The sequence below is a fragment of the Rhinopithecus bieti genome, unplaced genomic scaffold (assembly GCF_001698545.2).
Source record: "Rhinopithecus bieti isolate Rb0 unplaced genomic scaffold, ASM169854v2 scaffold_39746, whole genome shotgun sequence".
Lineage (NCBI taxonomy): Eukaryota > Metazoa > Chordata > Mammalia > Primates > Cercopithecidae > Rhinopithecus > Rhinopithecus bieti.
Window position 1 is genome coordinate 1,053,355 of NW_016816960.1, and position 5,967 is coordinate 1,059,321.

Consider the following 5,967-nt stretch of genomic DNA (forward strand, 5'->3'; position numbering starts at 1 on the left):
TTTTTTTTGAGACGAAGTCTCGCTGTGTCGCCCAGGCTGGAGTGCAGTGGCGCGATCTCGGCTCACTGCAAGCTCCGCCTCCCGGGTTCACGCCATTCTCCCGCCTCAGCCTCCAAGTAGCTGGGACTACAGGCGCCCGCCACCGCGCCCGGCTAGTTTTTTGTATTTTTAGTAGAGACGGGGTTTCACCGTGTTCGCCAGGAGGGTCTCGATCTCCTGACCTCGTGATCCACCTGCCTCGGCCTCCCAAAGTGCTGGGATTACAGGCTTGAGCCACCGCTCCCGGCCTCCAGAATCTTCTTAACCTGCAAAGTAGTAATGCACTCATAGATGGAAAACAGGCTCAGGGAAACCAAAAATGGTGCTCACAGTCCCTTGAGACAAGCAAGTGGAGGTGCTGAGATTGAAATCAGGCCTCTTGTGCACATTCCCACGGTAACCTGGCAGACTTATACTCATCAGGGCTAGAGAAACCCAGGATAAATCCTGGCCCTGATGCTCACAGGGCAATTTGGGTGGGTTATGTTCTTCCAAGTGTCAGTAATTTTCTTACCTGAAAGAAGATGATGACAACAGCTACCTACCTCTTAGGGTTGAGCCATGATGCATGGTACCTGGTACGAAGTTAGTGGCTGTCTTAATTTTTTATTATGGTTGCTTTTGTTTTTAGAGACAAGGTCTTATTCTGTCACCTAGGCTGGAGTGTAGTGGTGCAATCACGGCTCATGGATAGCCTTGACCTCTAGAGCTCAAGTGATCCTTCTACCTCAACCTGCCAAGTAGCTGAGACCACACCTGGTTAATTAAAAAAAAATGTTTTTTGGTAGAGACAGCGTCTCCCTATGTTGCCCAAACTCGTCTCAAACTCCTAGGCTTGAGCAATCCTCCTGCCTTGGCCTCCCAAAGTGCTGGGATTACAGGCGTGAGCCACTGTGCCCAGCTTGTTTTTCTTACTACTGTTGCATCTAAGAAAATTCCAAATGAGTCCAGTGCGATTCTAAAATCTTGGTGACAGCAGCAGACTCTGGGGGATTCTTACTTTGGCTTCATGACTAATTCTCTGTAGAGATGGCACTGATCAGATTAAAAATTGGACAGGCTTGCTTTTCTTCATTAGAAAGGTTTATGTATTTTCCCCGATGTTGATTTAAGGTTTTAGGCACAGAGTTATATTGATTTAGCAATATTCACTATTGTCCCCTAGCAGTTGACCCATCAAGGACTGAATAGGCAAGGTACCTTGGAGCCTGGCTTTATGACTAGTCAAAATTCTACACAGTTATTTCATTTCAGCCTGAGCTTGCTCTGTCTATTGCTTTGGAAACTGATGTGAATTTAGAAGAGCAAAGAAACATAAGCAGAGAACAACACGTAGGCAAAGTTCATGGCCACTGAGGAATACAGTGCTGAAGGTCAGAATGTCAGCTCTGTCATCTGTCAAATGCCTTTCTCCTAAAGCACTTACAGTGATTGAATAAGATTTGTTAAAGCACTTTACAAATATAAGGCAGACAAAACTTCCCTGGGCCTCTACAGCATGTGCTTCACTATTTCCTACCACTTTGACATCAACCTGAGAGGAGGATTCAAAATGCCATGGAGCAGAAGCTGGATTAAGTACAAGGATACGGGAGCCAATGATCAACGTAGCCACTGACATTCATTTCCAAACTCTCCTTCTCAGGTTAGGATTCTCATACCTTATTTTTGGGTGTCTCTGATTGGCTTGGCATAATACTGAGCACAAAACACACCTTTTTTTTTTTCCTTTTCTTTTTTTTGAGACGGAGTCTCCCTGTGTTGCCCAGGCTAGAGTGCAGTGGCATGATCTCAGCTCACTGCAACCTCTGCCTCCTGGGTTCAAGTGATTCTCCTGCCTCAGCCTCCCAAGTAGCTGGGATTACAGGCGTGTGTCACCACGGCTGGCTCATTTTGTATTTTTAGTAGAGATGGCGTTTCACCATGTTGGCCAGGCTGGTCTCCAACTATTGACCTCAGGTGATTCGCCCACCTCGGCCTCTCAGAGTGCCAGGATAACAAGCGTAAGCCACCACGCCTGGCCAAAACACATCTTTTTTTTTTTTCTTTTTTTTGAGATGGAGTTTCACTCTTATTGCCCAGGCTGGAGTGCAATGGCACGATCTCGGATCACTGCCACCTCCGCCTCCCAGGTTCAAGTGATTCTCTTGCCTCAGAGCTGTCACACAGGAAAGGGGCCCATTCAAGAGGAGGAGAGAGATATGAGGGAAAATAAACCTTCAGGGTTGATGGAGACCCACATCTTTCATTAGCCACATCACAATCTTCTTCCTTGCTGACACAGCTTGACTTTGGAAGCAAGAAGACAGCATAAGACATAATGCTTTATCAGAGGCAGGAAGCAGTGACTTGAATTAAATAGGTTACTGGCGTGGTTCATTGACATATTTGATGTCCCAATCTACCTCTGAGAGAATTTCAGAAAATACACAGCTCCAAGGCCGGGCGCAGTGACTCACGCCTGTAATCCCAGCACTTTGGGAGGCCGAGGTGGGCAGCTCACTTGAGTTCAGGAGTTCGAGACCAGCCTGGCCAACATGGTGAAACCCCATCTCTACTAAAAATACAAAAATTAGCTGGGCGTGGTAGTGTGTGCCTGTAGTCCCAACTGCTCAGGAGGCTGAGGCAGGAGGATCGCTTGAACCTGGAAGGTGGTGGTTGCAGTGAGCTGAGATCATGCCATTGCATTCCCACCTGGGCAACAGAGCAAGACTCTGTCTCAAAAATAAATAAATAAAAATAAAAATACAAAAGTTAGCTGGGTGTGGTGGCAGACACCTGTAATCCTGCTACTCTGAAGGCTGAGGCAGGTGAATGCTTGAGCCTGGGAGGCAGAGGTTGCAGTGAGCCAAAATAGCGCAACTGCACTCCAGCCTGGGAGACAGAGTGAGACTCCATCTCAAAAAACAAAAAGAAAGAAAGAAAGAAAGAAAATACAAAGCTCCAGTACTGCTTGCCTAAAAGCAAGGAGGCCCATACATTTGAAGGCCAGAAAGAGGGCCACCAGAAAAAGTCAACCCCAGCTTCACGGGAAAAAAAAAGCAGCAGGTTGAAGATGTAATGGACTGAGCAGCCTCAGGAACTGTGGCTTTAAGAACTCTGATGGCATTGCAGCTTCTCTGTGCTGTCACTTATCTTTTCCACTGGTGCTCAGAATGGTTTTCCTCAAGTCGCTGGCAATCAAATCTTAAAATGATGTACCCTCAAGGGCACAAAGGAAGTGGGGAGCTGGGAGACACCACCACATTCTGTAGCCAGGCTCAGGGAGAATCATTCCAAGGAACAGAGACAATAATAGGAACTACTGGAGAGAAAAACAGAAAGCAGGCCATGGCTCTGGAGTCTGTGGCAGGAAATAGGAATGAGGTACAGATTTAGGTCTCAGAAGGGGTCCTGAAAGGCTGAATGAAAAAATGTCAAGGATAGACTTAAAACATCAGGTTTATGTGTAAGTACTTACTCCTAAAATGTTACTGGTACATGCAAACCTGCACTGGCCTAAAAATGACTTTTCTTTTTTCCTTTTAGTTTTTAGAGACAGAGTCTTGCTCAGTCGCCCAAGCTGGAGTAAGATGATTATAACTCACTACAGCCTTGAGCTCCTGGCTGAAGCGACTCTCCCACCTTAGCCTCTCCAGCAGCTGTGAACCACTGCGCTTGACTAATAATTTTTTTTTTTTTGAGACAGTATCTTGCTTTGGCATAAAGGCTGGTCTGGAAATCCTAACCTCAAGCAATCCTCCTGCCTTGGCCCCCAAAATGCTGGGATTACAGCATGAACCACCTCATCTGGCCTAAAAATCACTTTTCTAAGCAACTTTTTGTTTGTTTGTTTGTTTGTTTGAGACGGAGTCTCGCTCTGTCGCCCAGGCTGGAGTGCAGTGGCCGGATCTCAGCTCACTGCAAGCTCCGCCTCCCGGGTTTACGCCATTCTCCTGCCTCAGCCTCCCAAGTAGCTGGGACTACAGGCGCCCGCCAACTCGCCCGGCTAGTTTTTTGTATTTTTTAGTAGAGACGGGGTTTCGCCGTGTTAGCTAGGTTGGTCTCGATCTCCTGACCTCGCGATCCACCCGTCTCAGCCTCCCAAAGTGCTGGGATTACAGGCTTGAGCCACCGCGACCGGCCTTCTAAGCAACTTTTAGATAACAGTAACTTTACAACACAGCCTGGATCCAGTGTTGACAGTGACAATCTCAAAAGCCCCCTAGGTGGAGCTGTTGTCCCTTGGTGAAGATTCGAGGATTGCCAACAATCCTTTCCAGGATTAATCCTACTTAGCCACAGAAAGCCATTTCAGCAGTGGTGAAGCCCAAGGCCTCCAAGCCTGGGGCTCTATCTTACAGAAAGGAAAAAAAAAAAAAAAAAGAAAGAAAAGAAAAAAGAAAGTCATTTTCCAAGTTCTATGGGAAAAAGAGGTGAACTAAGTCCAGTCTGTGTCTTAAGAAGCTCACAAATGAGCAGGAAGATAGTGTAGTGTGTGCTCCTCACATCTCCATATGCACCCTCTGGCCTGCCCCAGAAGGCATCCCAGAGCAGGGACAAGCTTGGTTCTGCAGCTTTACTCTTACTACAAGGTCTTTATAAAACTGCGAACAGGCCGGGCGCGGTGGCTCAAGCCTGTAATCCCAGCACTTTGGGAGGCCGAGGCGGGCGGATCACGAGGTCAGGAGATTGAGACCATCCTGGCTAACACGGTGAAACCCCGTCTCTACTAAAATACAAAAAACTAGCCGGGCGAGGTGGCGGCGCCTGTAGTCCCAGCTACTCGGGAGGCTGAGGCAGGAGAATGGCGTGAACCCGGGAGGCGGAGCTTGCAGTGAGCTGATATCCGGCCACTGCACTCCAGCCTGGGTGACAGAGTGAGACTCTGTCTCAAAAAAAAAAACAAAAAAAAAAAAACTGCGAACAGCACCACTTACCTCAAGATGAAATCCTTTACCCAGTGTTCAGCAGATGAGCCCCCCACTAAATCTTAGGCATCATTACCATGATTATTTGACTAGCTGCACACACAGCAGTACTCAGTGTGATGACCATGAGCACCCTGTGGGCAGGATATGAACAGACAGCGGGTGTGGTCCACAAGCTGCTAAGTGAACTGGATAGGTGGAGTGAGAATGGGAGAGGCGAGGTCAGCTCCATGAGGGGATGAGGTTCGGGAGGGCAGATCTGAGTCAGGAGGAATGCTGACAGGCCAGCTACCTAGTGATCGGAGTAGGCTCAGGTGAAGGCTGGGTGTGCAAAGCACCACAGACACAGGGGTGCTGTTTGGGTTCCTCCTGCCTGTGTGTGGCCCAGCACTAACCTGCATCCCCAAACCTCTGCTGGTTAAAAGGCCTTTATCGTATAACTAAGAGCTCTGGCTCTTGAGGGGGAGGGAGAGGCTTCTTAACTGCTTAGGCAGAAGGTCATAGGAGATCCACAGGGCCCACTGCCAAGCACTGGAAATAGGTGGGGGTATAATCCATGGTCCCAACCATAAAAGTGCATACAATGATAGTTCCCAGTGGACTAAGGAGGATAGAGAATTCCAGGAAGTGAAATTTGGGTAGGTTCTTAAATAACCGAAGTATGAAAAAGAAGGTCAAGAAATTAAAAGAGGGCCGGGAGCAGTGGCTCACGCCTGTAATCCCAGCACTTTGGGAGGCCAAGGTGGGCAGACTGCTTGAGCCCAGGAGTTTGAGACCAGCCTGGGCAACATGGCAGAACCCCATCTCTACCAAAAAAATTACAAAATTTAGCCAGGTATGGTGGCACGTGCCTGTAGTTCCAGCTACTTGCCAGGCTGAGGTGGGAGGATTGCTGAACATGGGAGGCAGAGGTTGCAGTGAGGCGAGATCACACTACTGCACTCCAGCCTGGGTGACAGAGCAAGATCTTGTCTCAAAAAAAAAAAAAAAAAAAAAAAAAAAAAAAAAAAAAAAAAAA

The 5,967-nt window shown here is 47.8% G+C and overlaps 1 protein-coding gene across 2 annotated transcripts in view; it reads right to left on the reverse strand.

The window, feature by feature from the left end:
• The window catches only part of LOC108517640 (kelch-like protein 18), a 64,845-nt gene that overhangs the window by 20,747 nt on the left and 38,131 nt on the right, over window positions 1–5,967 (reverse strand). The window lies entirely within an intron of this gene.